The sequence below is a fragment of the Coregonus lavaretus genome (genome assembly GCF_964263955.1).
Source record: "Coregonus lavaretus genome assembly, chromosome: 4".
In the NCBI taxonomy this organism is placed as follows: Eukaryota; Metazoa; Chordata; class Actinopteri; order Salmoniformes; family Salmonidae; genus Coregonus; species Coregonus lavaretus.
This window is the reverse complement of record NC_139991.1, coordinates 26,658,214-26,678,636: the sequence shown is the minus strand read 5'-3', so window position 1 is coordinate 26,678,636 and position 20,423 is coordinate 26,658,214.

The following is a 20,423-nucleotide window of genomic DNA, read 5'->3' as shown; positions in this document are numbered from 1 at the left end:
CCCATAGTGCTATACATTACTCCTTCTGGAATTCTACCCAATACACACGCACATTTTCACACACACATTCTTCATCATTTTGACCATCAGTTCTAGTGATGTGTTCTCGATTGATGGTCTTGCTGTTCTTGTATATGGTTATTCAGAACACACACATAAACAAGCCACGCATACATATACACACACAAACCTCTCTAAATCAAGGCCCCCTCTGCACATCCCTCACTCCCATCCAGGCACCCTTGTCTGTCCCTCTCTCCTCCTCTACTTCTCCTGACCTTCCCTTTGTTATTGTCCCTTTAAAAAAAAGCATGTTTTCATGGAAATTATTTTCAAAAGAACATTGATGCCATAATGGAGAACGTCCTTCAGCAGCTGAGGTCTCCTTCTTCAATAGGCAGAAAACAAAAGGAGGGGCCAGACAACATCTGTGACTTGCTACCCTGTCTGTCTGCTTGGCAGCCTGGCAACCATCGCCACCCAGTGGCCAGATAGGAACACTACAGAGAGTGTCTCCACCAGCCGTGTGTGTGTGTGTGTGTATATATATATATGTGTGTGTGTGTGTGTGTGTGTGTGTGTGTGTGTGTGTGTGTGTGTGTGTGTGTGTGTGTGTGTGAGAGAGATCCTTAGGACTTGGCTTCAGGGACACATTATGTAGGCATGCAGGCACACATGCAGCCAAAATGAAGGACAACAAAACGGAGCACATACCACACACACACACAGAGAGAGAGAGAAACCAGCACAAAATATACAGAATAGAGATATCAACAAATTAAGGTATTTTCTACAGTTTCTATATAGTAGGTGAGCCTAGTTGGCATGCAAGGTTAAGTACGAGGAGGATAAATCATAATACAATGCCATTATATTTCAGGAATACATTTCACAACCTGTTTTTTAAAGATGAAATGCTAACGGCTGGTATGCAGGGTCATGAGGTTTACTGCTACATCATCTACCTGAATACTGTTTGTCTAGGTCTCTCACTGGAGAATGTGCCCTTGTAGGAGTAGGAGTTTTACCGCTGTAAAGACTTCACAATCTTCACAGTCATACCACGCTATTCCTACATGGTCTTAGGTACGAACAGATAAACAAAGTGAAGGTCAGTTCATTCCATTCAGGCATGAATGTCAGATGTATTCATCTGTTATTATTTGATTAATTCAGCTCTGTACCCATACAGCTATCTCTTAGCCTTGCAGAGGTACAGGCTGTACCATTTGGACTTCCAACAATGTAATGTATACCATCTGTTCCCTACGAGTTATTACTTCCATCCTGTTATTGAAATCATATTTTTGTTGTGCTCTCCCTTTGGACTTTGTATGGGACGAAAACAAGGAGGGAGTGTCTCGTTTCTGTGGCCAGATTTATTGAGGTATATCTTCACAATGTATATGAGAGAGAGAGAGAGAGAGAGAGAGAGAGAGAGAGAGAGAGAGAGAGAGAGAGAGAGAGAGAGAGAGAGAGAGAGAGAGAGAGAGAGAGAGAGAGAGAGAGAGATCGTTGGGTTGTGGGAAAATGGGTGGGGGGTATTGTTTCAATGTAAATACTACTGATAATAAAACAAATCTTCTCTTGCGCTACGTTCTCTCTTGCTATATCAAACCTCTGTTTGATACAAGGAACGGAGTCACCCAAGTCTTACTCACTGATCTGAGGCGATTTGATTCTATTTGGCACATGGATTCTACCATTCCCATTGAAAGAATAAGAAAGAATAGTAGCTCCACCTTTGCCTTATTACTAACACCTATCCAATCCTTTCGGTTCCACACAATTACATAGGAGGTAGGGGATCGTTTGTGGACGGGGCCATAGTCTTACCAGATTTATCATCAACCGAATTCTCTTCCACCTGCTCAGGGTAGAATTTGTTCCTACGGTACAGGTCTAGTAGGATCAGCATACCCTCCCCAAATCCTCACCTGATCCATTAGGGGGGAAACCACAAACCTGGCCTTAGAGCAGCATCTAGAGGCTATTCCATCCCACTCCTAATGGGGCTCCATCCTTACTCTCTTCCCCCTCCTTCCTCTCTTCCACCTCTTTATCCCCTCCTCCGGCTTCATCCCTCTCTCCATGGGCCCAGGTGGACTCAGGGTGGCCCAGGTCTGCAGTAATTTTCCCCCTGACTGGTTTTAATGTAAGGGGTAATGTGAGAGGAGACAGGCTCCGCACATACACACACACACAACTCCCCCCTGTGGGAGTCTGGAGCAAGCCGCAATCTACACACACACACCACAGCGGTGAACGTGGTCCTCACCCTCCGCTGGTCCATTACCAGCATCCCTCTGTTCTCTTTATTTATTCCTCCTTCACTCCTCTGTTTACTCCCCTGAGCCTCTCGTCTCCTCTGCCTAGAACACAGGCTTGTATCACTCCATCTCTCAGAAAGTAAGGGAGAGAGAGAGAGAGAGAGCTGAGGGGGGAGTGTGAGAGAGAGATAGAGAGAGAGAGCTGAGGGGGGAGTGTGAGAGAGAGAACTAGAAAGGAGAGAGGGGGGATGGAGAGAAAAGAGATGGATAGAGGGTGCATAGGAGCCCATTGGAAGCAGCGGATTCTATAGGAGCACAAACACAAACAGTGCTGTATATAAACACACACACACACCAGGGGCTTAGAGGCTGACCTGCTGCACAGAAACAAACACCTCGAATAACCTTCACCTTTTTTTCACCCAAACATCAATTGTTTACCATGCACACACACCAAAGCCCATTAACACAGTACTTCATTCGTAATGGATTTCCTTGCTCTGCTGTTTTGGGAGAGAGCAGAGGAGGAGGCCTGGTGGAACTGCTATAAATCACCTGCTTGTTCCCCCCCCCCAACTCCCCCCCCCCCACTCTTCAGCCCCCATCAGCACAGCTACACTGGGGTTCCTAGTCCCTAACCCCTCTCCCATCAGCATACACACACACGCCGATGGATGTACCCCTCTCTTACTCCCCCCTCTCATCTTTGCCGCCTGGGACAGGGAAATCCAATTACCCTATGAAGAGGGACACATCATTAATTACACACACACAACTTATTCACACACAATCAAAATTAGTCTCACTGAAACACAAATACTACTAAACAAATAAACCAACACTACTTCCTCATACACAGACAACAAAATGTAGATTCAAAGTAATGGTCAGTGTAAAGTCTGATGGTGTATTTAGCACAAATATTCGGAGACCTATCCAACGCTTTCAGGAGCCTGATCATGAAGTCACAATGCTACAGAATGTTCAGATAGAAATATATTGAGTAGAATGATTGTCATGTAAAATAAGGAATTGTGTTGGCTACCACATCTGCAATGTTCTGAACGTTTCATCTCATTGAATACTCCCTAGATCTACATAATATGCTTAGGGGGGTAGGGGCTAGCGGTCCATTTGGGATGGGGTGTAAGCAGGGATGGACATTAAGCTAGACCGCAGCTAGTACTTTTCAGAATGGGCTAGTAGAAAACGGGTTTAACTAAAGTTTGGCTTTTACAATATCGCATGGCACAGAATACCAACCGGGCTAGTAGAAATTGCTGTCTACTAGCCCTGCTGGCCACTGCCCAAAATCCTTAAATTCCATCCCTGGGTGTAAACTGGGCAGTGGCACACCCCAAGATTGTAGTGTGCCTTCAGTTCCCTCTGGAGGCCAAAGAAAAAACAACAGCTTATTTTCCTGCACAAGAGGCATCTCAACAAATGCTTGAATCTGTCCCTGAGAGAGAGAAGATAAGACACTGGCTTCCATTGTCACACCACACCAGCCGTGAAGGACCATAAGATCACCACATATCTTACAGCCTTAACTCAATAAAAGGCTATGTTTTGTGGCATTGAACAGACACATTGAACAGACAATGTTGAACTGGTAAAGTCCTTTTTACAGTCAAATACTCGATGAACAGTATGACATAATCCCCACGTCTCAAGCTGACCACCATCATTCCTGTTCCCAAGAACTCTAAGGCTACCTGCCACTGACTACTGCCCTGTAACACTCACATCTGTAATTATAAAGTGCTTTGAAAGGCTGGTTATGGCACACAACTCCATCATCCCAGATACCCTAGACCCATTACAATTTGCATACCGCCCCAACAGATCCAAAGACAACTTGCATACCGCCCAACAGATTCATCTCAATTGCACTCCATACTGCCCTCACCCATCTAGATAAGAGGAATAACTATGTGAGAATGCTGTTCATTGACTACAGCTCAGCGTTCAACACCATAGTCCCCCATAAGCTCGTCAACAAGCTTGGGACCCTGGGACTGAAACCAGGTGGTGAGGGTATGCAACATCACATCCGCCACGCTGACCTTGAACACGGGGGCCTCACAGAGGTGTGTGCTTAGTCCCCTCCTGCACTCCCTGTTCACCCACGAATGCGTGGCCACGCACGACTACAACACCATCATCAAGTTTGCTGACGATACCTGATCACCAGGCGACGATGAGACAGCCTACAGGGAGGAGGTCAGTGACTTTGCAGTATGGTGCCAGGACAACAACCTCTCCCTCAATGTCAGTAAGACCAAGGAGCTGATCGTGGACTATAGGAAATGGGGGGGAGCACGCCCCCATCCACATCGGCAGGGCTGCAGTGGAACGGGTAGATACAGTGGCTTGCAAAAGTATTCACCCCCTTGGCATTTTTCCTATTTTGTTGCCTTACAACCTGGAATTAAAATAGATTTTTTGGGGGTTTGTATCATTTGATTTACACAACATGCCTACCACTTTGAAGATGCAAAATATTTTTTATTGTGAAACAAACAAGAAATAAGACAAAAAAGAGAAAACTTGAACGTGCATAACTATTCACCCCCCCAAAGTCAAAACTTTGTAGAGCCACATTTTGCAGCAATTACAGCTGCAAGTCTCTTGGGGTATGTCTCTATAAGCTTAGCACATCTAGCCACTGGGATTTTTGCCCATTCTTCAAGGCAAAACTGCTCCAGCTCCTTCAAGTTGGATGGGTTCCGCTGGTGTTCAGCAATCTTTAAGTCATACCACAGATTCTCAATTGGATTGAGGTCTGGGCTTTGACAAGGCCATTCCAATACATTTATATGTTTCCCCTTAAACCACTCGAGTGTTGCTTTAGTAGTATGCTTAGGGTCATTGTCCTGCTGGAAGGTGAACCTCCGTCCCAGTCTCAAATCTCTGGAAGACTGAAACAGGTTTCCCTCAAATATTTCCCTGTATTTAGCGCCATCCATCATTCCTTCAATTCTGACCAGTTTCCCAGTCCCTGCCGATGAAAAACATCCCCACAGCATGATGCTGCCACCACCATGCTTCACTGTGGGGATGGTGTTCTCGGGGTGATAAGAGGTGTTTGGTTTGCGCCAGACATAGCGTTTTCCTTGATGGCCAAAAAGCTCCATTTTAGTCTCATCTGACCAGAGTACCTTCTTCCATATGTTTGGGGAGTCTCCCACATGCCTTTTGGCGAACACCAAACGCGTTTTCTTATTTTTTTCTTTAAGTAATGGCTTTTTTCTGGCCACTCTTCCGTAAAGCCCAGCTCTGTGGAGTGTATGGCTTAAAGTGGTCCTATGGACAGATACTCCAATCTCCGCTGTGGAGCTTTGCAGATCCTTCAGGGTTATCTTTGGTCTCTTTGTTGCCTCTCTGATTAATGCCCTCCTTGCCTGGTCCATGAGTTTTGGTGGGCAGCCCTCTCTTGGTAGGTTTGTTGTGGTGTCATATTCTTTCAATTTTTTAATAATGCGTTTAATGGTGCTCCGTGGGATGTTCAAGGTTTCTGATATTTTTTTATAACTCAACCCTGATCTGTACTTCTCGACAACTTTGTCCCTGACCTGTTTGGAGAGCTCCTTGGTCTTCATGGTGCCGCTTGCTTAGTGGTGTTGCAGACTCTGGGGCCTTTCAGAACAGGTGTATATATACACTGAGATCACTTAACTAATTATGTGACTTCTGAAGGTAATTGGTTGCACCAGATCTTATTTAGGGGCTTCATAGCAAAGGGGGTGAATACATATGCACGCACCACTTTTCCGTTATTAATTTTTTAGAATTTTTTGAAACCAGTTATTTTTTTCATTTCACTTCACCAATTTGGACTATTTTGTGTATGTCCATTATATGAAATCCAAATAAAAATCCATTTAAATTACAGGTTGTAATGCAACAAAATAGGAAAAACGCCAAGGGGGATGAATACTTTTGCAAGGCACTGTAGCTTCAAGTTCCTCGGTGTCCAAATCACCAAGGACGTAAAATGGTCCACACACACGCAAACAGTCATGAAGAAGGCGCGACAGCTTCCCAAGCCATAGACTGCGCTCTCTGATTTTGCACTGCAAGCGGTACCGGAGCTACAGGTCTGACACCAACAGGCTCCTGAACAGCATCTATCCCCAAGCCATAAGACTGCTAAATAGCTACACGGACTATCTGCATTATCACATACACACTCATACTGACTATACACACCATATACGCTGCTGCTACTCTGTTTATCATATATCCTGATGCCTAGTCACCTTAGCCCTATACATATCTCCCCCTACCACTACAGTATGCCTACTCATTGTAAATATGGTATTGGAACTAACCCTGTACAGTGGGGGAAAAAAGTATTTAGTCAGCCACCAATTGTGCAAGTTCTCCCACTTAAAAAGATGAGAGAGGCCTGTAATTTTCATCATAGGTACATGTCAACTATGACAGACAAATTGAGAATTTCTTTTCCAGAAAATCACATTGTAGGATTTGTAATGAATTTATTTGCAAATTATGGTGGAAAATAAGTATTTGGTCAATAACAAAAGTTTCTCAATACTTTGTTATATACCCTTTGTTGGCAATGACACAGGTCAAACGTTTTCTGTAAGTCTTCACAAGGTTTTCACACACTGTTGCTGGTATTTTGGCCCATTCCTCCATGCAGATCTCCTCTAGAGCAGTGATGTTTTGGGGCTGTCGCTGGGCAACACGGACTTTCAACTCCCTCCAAAGATTTTCTATGGGGTTGAGATCTGGAGACTGGCTAGGCCACTCCAGGACCTTGAAATGCTTCTTACGAAGCCACTCCTTCGTTGCCCGGGCGGTGTGTTTGGGATCATTGTCATGCTGAAAGACCCAGCCACGTTTCATCTTCAATGCCCTTGCTGATGGAAGGAGGTTTTCACTCAAAATCTCACGATACATGGCCCCATTCATTCTTTCCTTTACACGGATCAGTCGTCCTGGTCCCTTTGCAGAAAAACAGCCCCAAAGCATGATGTTTCCACCCCCATGCTTCACAGTAGGTATGGTGTTCTTTGGATGCAACTCAGCATTCTTTGTCCTCCAAACACGACAAGTTGAGTTTTTACCAAAAAGTTCTATTTTGGTTTCATCTGACCTTATGACATTCTCCCAATCCTCTTCTGGATCATCCAAATGCACTCTAGCAAACTTCAGACGGGCCTGGACATGTACTGGCTTAAGCAGGGGGACACGTCTGGCACTGCAGGATTTGAGTCCCTGGCGGCGTAGTGTGTTACTGATGGTAGGCTTTGTTACTTTGGTCCCAGCTCTCTGCAGGTCATTCACTAGGTCCCCCCGTGTGGTTCTGGGATTTTTGCTCACCGTTCTTGTGATCATTTTGACCCCACGGGGTGAGATCTTGCGTGGAGCCCCATATCGAGGGAGATTATCAGTGGTCTTGTATGTCTTCCATTTCCTAATAATTGCTCCCACAGTTGATTTCTTCAAACCAAGCTGCTTACCTATTGCATATTCAGTCTTCCCAGCCTGGTGCAGGTCTTCAATTTTGTTTCTGGTGTCCTTTGACAGCTCTTTGGTCTTGGCCATAGTGGAGTTTGGAGTGTGACTGTTTGAGGTTGTGGACAGGTGTCTTTTATACTGATAACAAGTTCAAACAGGTGCCATTAATACAGGTAACGAGTGGAGGACAGAGGAGCCTCTTAAAGAAGAAGTTACAGGTCTGTGAGAGCCAGAAATCTTGCTTGTTTGTAGGTGACCAAATACTTATTTTCCACCATAATTTGCAAATAATTTCATAAAAAATCCTACAATGTGATTTTCTGGATTTTTTTTCTCAATTTGTCTGTCATAGTTGACGTGTACCTATGATGAAAATTACAGGCCTCTCTCATCTTTCTAAGTGGGAGAACTTGCACAATTTCCCCCACTGTATATAGCTTACTTACTTACTTTCTCTTGTTCTTCTCATTTCTATTTCTTGTGTGTTTTTGTTCTACTTGACCTTTATTTTCTATTTTTGTATAGTACTACTGATATTGATTACTGCATTGTTGGGAAAGAGCAAGCAAGAAAGCCATTTCACTGTACTTGTGCATATGACAATAACTCTACTATACTCTGTCTCTTCATAGCTGAAGCATCACCGTAGACAGAACAGGAATGAACCCACTCAAAGTCCACCACTCCAATGTACTTTACTCACAATCTCCTAGGTATACCTCTAACAAATTGTGATATTATGTGTGTTTTATCGTGTTATTTATAATTTATTCTGTACATAATGTTTCTGCCACAGTCTTTTATGACCAAAAAGAGCTTCTGGATATCAGGACAGCGATTACTCACCTCGTATTGGACGAAGATTTTTTCTTCAATAAGTCGGACTTGAAGGATATCCTACAGACACCCGACAAGGCCCAAATCCCCGTAATTCGCATGAGAAAGAGATGGAGATATCGTGGACGTAGGTCGGGGTGCCTAGTAAGGATCCGACGGCGAGCGAGTAATCTGCCTCTTCCATCAGTCCTATTAGCCAACGTACAATCATTTGAAAACAAAATGGACGACCTAAGATCATAAATATCCTACCAACGAGACACTAAAAACTGTAATATCTTTTGTTTCACCGAGTCGTGGCTGAACGACGACATGGACAACATACAGCTGGCGGGATATATACGCTACATCGGCAGGATAGAACGGCAAGGGGTGGCGGTATATTTGTAAACAACAGCTGAGGCATATCATCTAATACTAAGGAAGTCTCAAGGTAGAGTATCTCATGATAAGCTGTAGACCACACTATTTACCAAGAGAGTTTTCTTCCATATTTTATATAGCTGTCTATTTACCACCACAAACCGATGCTGGCACTAGGATTGCACTCAATGAGCTGTATAAGGCCATCAGCAAACAGGAAAAAGCTCATCCAGAGGCAGCGCTCCTAGTGGCCGGGGACTTTAATGCAGGGAAACTTAAATCCGTTCTACCTAATTTCTACCAGCATGTTAAATGTGCAACCAGAGGAAGAAAGACTCTAGACCACCTTTACTCCACACACAGAGACACATACAAAGCTCTCCGTCGCCCTCCATTTGGCAAATCTGAGCATATTCTATCCTCCTAATTCCTGCTTATAAGCAAAAACTAAAGCAGGAAGGACCAGTGACTCGGTTAATAAGGAAGTGGTCAGATGACATAGATGCTAAACTACAGGACTGTTTTGCTAGCACAGACTGGAATATGTTCCGGGATTCTTCCGATTGCATTGAGGAGTACACCACATCACTCACTGGCTTCATCAATAAGTGCATCGATGACGTCGTCCCCGCAGTGACTGTATGTACATACCCCAACCAGAAGCCATGGATTACAGGCAACATCCGCACTGAGCTAAAGGGTAGAGCTGCCGCTTTCAAGGAGTGGGACTCTAACCCAGACGCTTATAAGAAATCCTGCTATGCCCTCCGACGAACAGGTAATACAGGACTAAGACTGAATCGTACTACACCGGCTCCGACGCTCGTCGGATGTGGCAGGGCTTGCAAACTATTACAGACTACAAAGGGAAGCACAGCCGCAAGCTTCCCAGTGACATGAGCCTACCAGACGAGCTAAATCACTTCTATGCTTGCTTCGAGGCAAGCAACACTGAAGCATGCATGAGAGCATCAGCTGTTCCAGATGACTATGTGATCACGCTCTCCGTAGCCGATGTGAGTCATACTTTTAAGCAGGTCAACATTCACAAAGCCGCAGGGCCAGACGGATTACCAGGACGTGTACTCTGAGCATGCGCTGACCAACTGGCAAGTGTCTTCACTGACATTTTCAACATGTCCCTGACTGAGTCTGTAATACCAACATGTTTTAAGCAGACCACCATAGTCCCTGTGCCCAAGAACACTAAGATAACCTGCCTGAATGACTACCGACCCGTAGCACTCACGTCTGTAGCCATGAAGTGCTTTGAAAGGCTGATCATGGCTCACATCAACACCATTATCCCAGAAACCCTAGACCCACTCCAATTTGCATACCGCCCCAACAGATCCACAGATGATGCAATCTCTATTGCACTCCACATTGCCCTTTCCCACCTTGACAAGAGGAACACCTATGTGAGAATGCTATTTATTGAATACAGCTCAGCGTTCAACACCATAGTGCCCTCAAAGCTCATCATTAAGCTAAGGACCCTGGGACTAAATACCTCCCTCTGCAACTGGATCCTGGACTTCCTGACGGGCCGCCCCCAGGTGGTAAGGGTAGGTAACAACACATCTGCCACGCTGATCCTCAACACGGGGACCCTCAGGGGTGCGTGCTCAGTCCCCTCCTGTACTCCCTGTTCACCCATGACTGCATGGCTAGGCACGACTCCAACACCATCATTAAGTTTGCCGACGACACAACAGTTGAAAGCTAGTCTTGAAATGAGTGACGAAGAAGCAGCGATAATGGAGAAAAAAATACATTACACACAAAATTAAAAGTGACAGTCACTAAGATGGAAATGGACGTTAGGGAACTTAAAAAGGAGAGCAACCTTCTGAGAGAAGCCTTACTAGACATCCAAACTAGATCAATGAGAGAAAATCTAGTACTTACGGGTATTCAGGAAAAAGAGGGAGAAGTAACTGAGAATATTGTGAAGGACTTCTTTCTTACAGCGCTGCAGATTCCACTCGAGGCTGTCGATAAAATCCAACTCGAACGTGTACACCGTTTCGGACAAAGAGGACAGAAATACGAGCGTCCAATCGTTGCCAAATTTGCTTTTTTTAAGGATAAAGCAATGGTTAAAAGCCTAGGTAAAAGACTTGCTGGCACGAAAATAGGCATGGATGATCAGTTTCCGAGGGAGATTGCAGAAAGGCGCAAAGTTCTGTATCCAATCTTCAAGGAAAATAGATTAAAAGGGAAACGTGTTGCACTCGTCGTCGATAAACTGTATATTGACAACCAAATGTTCCGAGACACAAAGATTACTCCATGGCTATTCTGAAAGTTCTAATAGAGGAGACGAATAATGGAACACCCAATACTAGCCATGATAGGGATTGTAATATTAAAGAACATGTATAGTATTTTGTAAAAGGATAAGACGATATAACAAGAAAAGTTAACAAGCATAATAATACATCTTCAAATACAACTAATTAGAACATTGCGTTTTTGGCAGGAAGTTGTTGTTTTGGTGGACGGTTGTTGTGGTTGGTCCTGTGTTCTCCCTGGCGTCCTTTCCCCCTTGCAGCAGGTGTGGGATGCAGGCGCACGCTCGGCCCCTATCCGCCGCAATCAGCCATGTGGAGTGCGTTTTTGTGTATGGAAAAGTCTGCCGTTAAGTGAGTGAGAGGGGAAATGGTTGCATATCCCAGAGCCAACGTGTCACGCCCTGACTCAGGGGACTCTTATATGTTGAGTCAGGGTGTGAATGTTCTATGTTGTATTTTCTATGTTGGTGATCTAGTATGTATAGTTCTATGTTGGCCGGTGTGGTTCCCAATCAGAGGCAGCTGTCTCTCGTTGTCTCTGATTGGGGACTATACTTAGGCAGCCTATTGGCACTGTCTAGTTGTGGGATCTTGTTCCAGTTAAGGTTTGTTGTGTGTCTACCTTAGGACTTCACGTTTCGTTTCGTGTTTTGTCGTGTGTTTATTAAGTTAAATAAACATGTACGCATATCACGCTGCGCCTTGGTCTGACCCGTCATTGAACGAACGTGACACAACGGGTGTCTATGAGCAGGGGTTGTGAGAGGGAGCTTTCAATTTTGTGTAGATGAGGGAATCTGTTTTATGATTTATTACCTGCTGTGAATTGCCTATATGCAGCCTAAACAGAGAAATAAATGCGGTCTGAGACCTACTTGAGCAGCACCGCCCCCTCAAGATTCTGAGCCTGCCTGGCAGGGTTGGTCCTACAAAGCCAGAGCCCCCTGATGGGAGAGCATAATATACAAGGAAATTCTCAAAGCTGCTAATGAGAACCTTGACGACCTTGTACCTAGCCGGTGGGGATTCCGGTGGGGTACCCCCACCCAGGTAGTGGCAGTGCTGGCAACACTGGCTGCAGTAACCAATGGGGAGGGGGTCACATTCTGACAATCAGAGAGGGGGCTTACTATTGTGGCCCACTTGGCACAAAATAATCAATTGGATCGCAGTGGTTGTTTGCTGAAGTGGTAGTTGCTTCTTAAAAATGTAATGTACTACAATGGCAATTCAGGTTATAGGTTAAAATCCTACGCATGAATGCCGACATTATTACGCACATTAATTGATAATGATGGAAAATAAGATATGCAAGATATTTGAATAGATATTTTTTAAATAGCTATATAAATATATTGAGGTGAGAGCATTGGAAATGCTTTTGGCGGTTTTGCGGGTGGCTCTATGTGATGTTTTCGATGGATGGGTCCTGGCCCCTCAGGGGCATAGGGATCCGGGGGGACAGGGGTGGTATGCTGATCACTGGGATGACAGCCAAACTTGGGATGGGGAGGGGTTTTAGCGGGGGAATTAGTGGAGAACAATTGGAGGGTTATTTAGTAACATTGCAAATATCATGGTATAGCTACAGTGGGGGGAAAAAGTATTTAGTCAGCCACCAATTGTGCAAGTTCTCCCACATAAAAAGATGAGAGAGGCCTGTAATTTTCATCATAGGTACACGTCAACTATGTCAGACAAAATGAGATTTTTTTTCTCCAGAAAATCACATTGTAGGATTTGTAATGAATTTATTTGCAAATTATGGTGGAAAATAAGTATTTGGTCAATAACAAAAGTTTCTCAATACTTTGTTATATACCCTTTGTTGGCAATGACACAGGTCAAACGTTTTCTGTAAGTCTTCACAAGGTTTTCACACACTGTTGCTGGTATTTTGGCCCATTCCTCCATGCAGATCTCCTCTAGAGCAGTGATGTTTTGGGGCTGTCGCTGGGCAACACGGACTTTCAACTCCTTCCAAAGATTTTCTATGGGGTTGAGATCTGGAGACTGGCTAGGCCACTCCAGGACCTTGAAATGCTTCTTACGAAGCCACTCCTTCGTTGCCCGGGCGGTGTGTTTGGGATCATTGTCATGCTGAAAGACCCAGCTACGTTTCATCTTCAATGCCCTTGCTGATGGAAGGAGGTTTTCACTCAAAATCTCACGATACATGGCCCCATTCATTCTTTCCTTTACATGGATCAGTCGTCCTGGTCCCTTTGCAGAAAAACAGCCCCAAAGCATGATGTTTCCACCCCCATGCTTCACAGTAGGTATGGTGTTCTTTGGATGCAACTCAGCATTCTTTGTCCTCCAAACACGACAAGTTGAGTTTTTACCAAAAAGTTCTATTTTGGTTTCATCTGACCATATGACATTCTCCCAATCCTCTTCTGGATCATCCAAATGCACTCTAGCAAACTTCAGACGGGCCGGGACATGTACTGGCTTAAGCAGGGGGACACGTCTGGCACTGTAGGATTTGAGTCCCTGGCGGCGTAGTGTGTTACTGATGGTAGGCTTTGTTACTTTGGTCCCAGCTCTCTGCAGGTCATTCACTAGGTCCCCCCGTGTGGTTCTGGGATTTTTGCTCACCGTTCTTGTGATCATTTTGACCCCACGGGGTGAGATCTTGCGTGGAGCCCCAGATCGAGGGAGATTATCCGTGGTCTTGTATGTCTTCCATTTCCTAATAATTGCTCCCACAGTTGATTTCTTCAAACCAAGCTGCTTACCTATTGCATATTCAGTCTTCCCAGCCTGGTGCAGGTCTACAATTTTGTTTCTGGTGTCCTTTGACAGCTCTTTGGTCTTGGCCATAGTGGAGTTTGGAGTGTGACTGTTTGAGGTTGTGGACAGGTGTCTTTTATACTGATAACAAGTTCAAACAGGTGCCATTAATACAGGTAACGAGTGGAGGACAGAGGAGCCTCTTAAAGAAGAAGTTACAGGTCTGTGAGAGCCAGAAATCTTGCTTGTTTGTAGGTGACCAAATACTTATTTTCCACCATAATTTGCAAATAAATTCATTAAAAATCCTACAATGTGATTTTCTGGAGAAAAAAATTCTCAATCTGTCTGTCATAGTTGACGTGTACCTATGATGAAAATTACAGGCCTCTCTCATCTTTTTACGTGGGAGAACTTGCACAATTGGTGGCTGACTAAATACTTTTCCCCCCACTGTATATGGACACTCAATCACTATGATATTTTCTATTGGTAAATTTACAAACATATATAATGACAAATAGATTTGAAACTTGTATCTCATTATGGTATGTGGTGAAATAAGTATAGCCAGTTATAATTGTAATGGCTTAGCAGATAATAACAAAAGGAGAACAATATTTACATGGCTCAAAGAGATGGAATATAATATCTATTGTTTACAGGAAACCCATTTAACAATTCTAGATGAAGTTGCGTGGAAAAAGGAATGGGGGGTGAAATATACTTCTCCCATGGGCTAAGAAACTCAAAAGGGGTGATGATATTAATTAACAGTCATTTTCGATCCGAATGTGCAAATTGTCCAAACAGATACGCAAGGTAGATGGATTATTTTAAATATGTTATTGGACCATAAACAAATAGGTCTCATTAACCTTTACGGACCAAACAATGATGATCCACACTTCTTTGAAAATATATATAATAAATTATCGACCTTGCAAGCAATTCAAGACTCTATTATTATGGTGGGAGATTATAATACCGTTTTAAATAGCTTAATGGACCGTAAAGGAAATCACACTACAAACAATCACCCTCATGCTCTTAAGGTAATCGTGAATGTCATGGATACATTAGAACTAGTAGATATATGGAGGCTTAAATATCCTGATCTAGTGAGATATACATGGCGGAGACTCAATCAAGCTAGTCGTCTTGACTACTTTCTTATGTCATTCTCGTTGGCACCAAAAGTTTTAAAAGTGTTGATAGGGGACAAAATTCGGTCGGACCATCATATAATTGGCATATATATTACTCTTACTGAATTTCCACGTGGGCGAGGATATTGGAAATGTAATCAAAGCCTATTGGATGATAACTTGTTTTTAACTAGGACAGACAAATGTATAACTTATTTTTTCCCACATAACATAGGTACAGCAAATCCCCTTATTGTATGGGACACTTTTAAATGTGCCTTTAGAGGACATGCAATTCAGTACTCATCTCGAAAACAAAAGCAATTTAGGTCAAAAGAGTCCACACTAACAAAGGAAATAGAAGGTCTAACAGAACAGATAGATAGCAATAAAAACTGTAACATGGAGGCTCAGAATAAATTAGAGGAAAAACAAAAAGAAATGGAGAAACTTATTCAAGAAAGATCAAGTGTAATATATTATAAAAATTAAAGCAAACTTGATGGAATATGGGGAAAAATGCACCAAATTATTTTTTAATCTTCAACATAGGAATGCTACCAACAAGAATTTATTGAAACTGGTTACAAATGACGGAGTCACCCATGATTCACCAAATGATATTTTGAAGGAGGAATCAAAGTACTTTAAGCATATATTTTCGTTTCAGTCTCCTCCATCTCCTCTAACTGAAGCAATTTTTTTTTCTATTGATAATGTAAAATTAACAGCCATACAGAAAGACTCATGTGAAGGTGAAATTACAGAGGAGGAACTTCTGGATGCAATTAAAGACTTTAAGTCCGGGAAAACTCTAGGGTTGGAAGGCATACCAGTCGAGGTATACCAAACCTTTTTTGATATACTCAGAGGACCGTTATTAGCATGTTTTGACCACTCCTATGTAAATGGTAGATTATCAGACGCTCAAGAAGAAGGCCTGATTTCATTATTACTGAAACAGGATACAAGTGGAAAATATAAAGATCCAGTCCATTAAAAAAATTGGAGGCCCCTTACACTTCAGTGTTGTGATGCATAAATTCTAGCAAAATGTATAGCGCATAGAATTAAAAAGGTATTGTCAGACATTATTCATTCTAATCAGACAGGTTTTTTACATGGGCGATACATTGGAGATAATATAAGGCAAGTACTGGAAACAATAGAACACTATGAAAATCTGGGAAGCCAGGCCTAGTATTCATAGCAGACTTCGAAAAGGCATTTGATAAAGTACGACTGGGGTTTATATATAAATGCCTGGAGCATTTCAATTTTGGACAATCTCTTATAAATTAAACTGTCAAGAGGAGTGAAACAAGGTTGTCCACTATCGGCATATCTATTTATTATTGCCATCGAGATGTTAGCTATTAAAATCAGATCCAACAATAATATCAAGGGATTAGAAATCCAGGGCTTAAAAACAAAGGTGTCATTGTATGCTGATGGTTCATGTTTTCGCATGGCATGGCACCCTCTGGCTGGAGCCTCTGCCCTGCTTTACTACACACTACAGATATAGAGAAGGGTGAGTGGGATGGCAGTGTGTGTGTGTGTGTGTGTGTGTGTGTGTGTGTGTGTGTGTGTGTGTGTGTGTGTGTGTGTGTGTGTGTGTGTGTGTGTGTGTGTGTGTGTGTGTAGCTGTCATGCAAGCCAAAAAGGCAGTGTTTGGGGCAGGATAAGAACATGCAGATGAGCATGTTCCGATGAGGGACCAATGAGACACTTATGAGAGCATGACTGACAGCAATGAAGTTGGAACACAGTATTCGGTTCCACTACAGGGGAAATCCCTTCCCCTCAACTACGGCTGGGCGATATGGCCTAAAAATCACATCTCGATTTTTTCAAACTTATGGGCGATTCACAATATATATAACAGTCAAAAGTTTGGACATGCCTACTAATTAAAGGGTTTTTCTTTATTTTTACTATTTTCTACATTGTAGAATGAGAGTGAAGACATCACAACTATGAAATAACACATGTGGAATCATGTAGTAACCAAAAAAGCATTAAACAAATCAAAATATATTTTATATTTGAGATTGTTCAAAGTAGCCACCCTTTGCCTTGATGACAGCTTTGCACACTCTTGGCATTCTCTCATCTAGCTTCATGAGGTAGTCACCTGGAATGCATTTCAATTAATAGTTGTGCCTTCTTAAAAGTTAAGTTGTGGAATTCCTTTCCTTCTTAATGCGTTTGAGCCAACCAGTTGTGTTGTGACAAGGTAGATGTGGTATACAGAAGATAGCCCAATATATATATATTTTTTAACCTTTATTTAACTAGGCAAGTCAGTTAAGAACACATTCTTATTTACAATGACGGCCTACACCGGCCAAACCCGGACGACGCTGGGCCAATTGTGCGCCGCCCTACAGGCCGGTTGTGATACAGCCTGGAATCGAACCAGGGGGTCTGCAGTGATGCCTCAAGCACTGAGATGCGGTGCCTTAGACCGCTGCGCCACTCGGGAGCCCATTTGGTAAAAGACCAAGTCCATATTATGGCAAGAACAGCTCAAATAAGCAAAGAGAAACGACAGTCCATCATTACTTCAAGACATGAAGGTCAGCAATCCAGGAAAATATCAAGAACTTTGAAAGTTTCTTCAAGTGCAGTTGCAAAAACTATCAAGCGCTATGATGAAACTGGCTCTCATGAGGACCGCCACAGGAAAGGAAGACCCAGAGTTATCTCTGCTGCAGAGGATAAGTTCATTAGAGTTAACTCCACCTCAGATTGCAGCCCAAATAAATGCTTCACAGAGTTCAAGTAACAGAAACATCTCAACATCAACTGTTCAGAGGAGACTGCGTGAATCAGGCCTTCATGGTCGAATTGCTGCAAAGAAACCACTACTAAAGGACACCAATAATAAGAAGAGACTTGCTTGGGCCAAGAAACACGAGCAATGGACATTAGACCGGTGGAAATCTGGTTCCAACAGCTGTGTCTTTGTGAGACGCAGAGTAGGCGAATGGATGATCTCTGCATTTACATTTTTAGTCATTTAGCAGACGCTCTTATCCAGAGCGACTTACAGGAGCAATTAGGGTTAAGTGCCTTGCTCAAGGGCACATCGACAGATTGTTCACCTAGTCGGCTCGGGGATTAGAACCAGCGACCTTTCGGTTACTGGCACAATGCTCTTAACCACTAAGCTACCTGCCTCCTCCTCCTTGCTTCACGGTGGGAACCACACATGGAGGTGTGATGGTGTGGGGGTGCTTGTTGGTGACACTCTCTGTGATTTATTTAGAATTCAAGGCACACTTAACCAGCATGGCTACCACAGCATTCTGCAGCGATACGCCATCCCATAGTGGGACTATCATTTGTTTTTCAACAGGACAAGGACCCAAAACACACCTCCAGGCTGTGTAAGGGCTATTTGACCAAGAAGGAGAGTAATGGAGTGCTGCATCAGATGAACTGGCCTCCACAATCACCCGACCTCAACCCAATCGAGATGATTTGGGATGAGTTGGACCGCAGAGTGAAGGAAAAGCAGCCAACAAGTGCTCAGCATATGTGGGAACTCCTTCAAGACTGTTGGAAAAGCATTCCTCATGAAGCTGGTTGAGAGAATGCCAAGAGTGTGCAAAGCTGTCATCAAGGCAAAGGGTGGTTACTTTGAAGAATCTCAAATATAAAATATATTTTGATTTGTTTAAAACATTTTTGGTTACTACATGATTCCATATGTGTTATTTCATAGTTTTGATAATCTAATGAATTCAGGGCTTATAAAATTATACCTAGGCTAAATACAAGCCTTCCACAACCATATGACCAACTAATAATTAACAAAAATATAAACGCAACATGCGACAATTTCAAAGATTTTACTGAGTTACAGTTCATATAAGGAAATCAGTCAACTGAAATAAATTCATTAGGCCCTAATCTATGGATTTCACATGACTGGGCAGGGGCGCAGCCATGGGTGGGTCTGGGAGGGCATAAGCCCACCCACTGGGGAGCCAGGCCCAGCCAATCGGAATGGGTTTTTCTCCACAAAAGGGCTTTATTACAGACAGAAATACTCCTCAGCACCCCCCATCCCCCTCCTCAGATGATCCCGCAGGTGAAGAAGCTGGATGTGGAGGTTCTGGGCTGGCATTGTTACATGTGATCTGCGGTTGGGAGGAAAGTTGGATGTACTGCCAAATACTCTAAAACGACGTTGGAGGCGGAAGTGAAAGGACACAGGGGTTTAAGCAGGAGGCTGCAAGGCAAGCAAAGCAGACAGAAAGAGATCTACAGTTCATTCGGAAAGTATTCAGACCCCTTCCCTTTCTCCACATTCTGTTACGTTACAGTCTTATTCTAAAATGGAATAAATGACATTTTTTCCTCCTCAATCTGTACACAATACCCCATAATGACACAGCGAAAACAGGTTTTTAGAAAGTTTAGCAAATGTATTACAAAAAAATAAAAAAAATAAAAAAATAAAAAAACTTCTTTACATAAGTATTCAGACCCTTTGCTACGAGACTCGAAATTGAGCTCAGGTGCATCCTGTTTCTATTGATCATCCTTGAGATGTTTCTACAACTTGATTGGAGTCCACCTGTGGTAAATTCAATTGATTGGACATTATTTGGAAAGGCACACACCTGTCTATATAAATGTGATATCTGTTTTTTATTTTTAATACATTTGCAAAAATTTCTACAAACCTGTTTGCTTTTTCATTATTGGGTATTGTGTGTGGATTGATGAGGGGGGAAAAAACAATCTAATCAATTTTAGATTAAGGCTGTAACGTAACAAAATGTGAAAAAAGTCAAGGGGTCTGAATACTTTCCGAATGCACTGTATGTCATAAAATTATGATATACTGTAGGTCATTATATTAGATATGTTATGAAATTACAAGTGCATAACTATGTGGTTTTAATGTACATTAGCTGTGGTTCCTCTTATTTTGTGTGTAATATAACATTTTGAATCTATTTTCAATACATGCAACGTAAGAGTTCATGCTTGCAAGACAGAGGCTTAGGTTACAGTCAATCGGTCTGATGATCTGAAAGTTTTTTAGCACTACTTTGTATTTAATCCCACATTGAAATGAAAGCCAGTGAGCAAGCTAAACTTGGTCAGTATATTGCAACTGCATTTAGTACTAGTTAGAAATGTCCTAACAAGGTAGTCAAGCTGCCTGACAGTTGAACGACGCTAGCCTTGATGAGGCCCTTACTCTCTTGGGGTTGTTGTGTGTAGTGTGATTTCCTTAGGGTCAAGCGACCTGGCTTCAA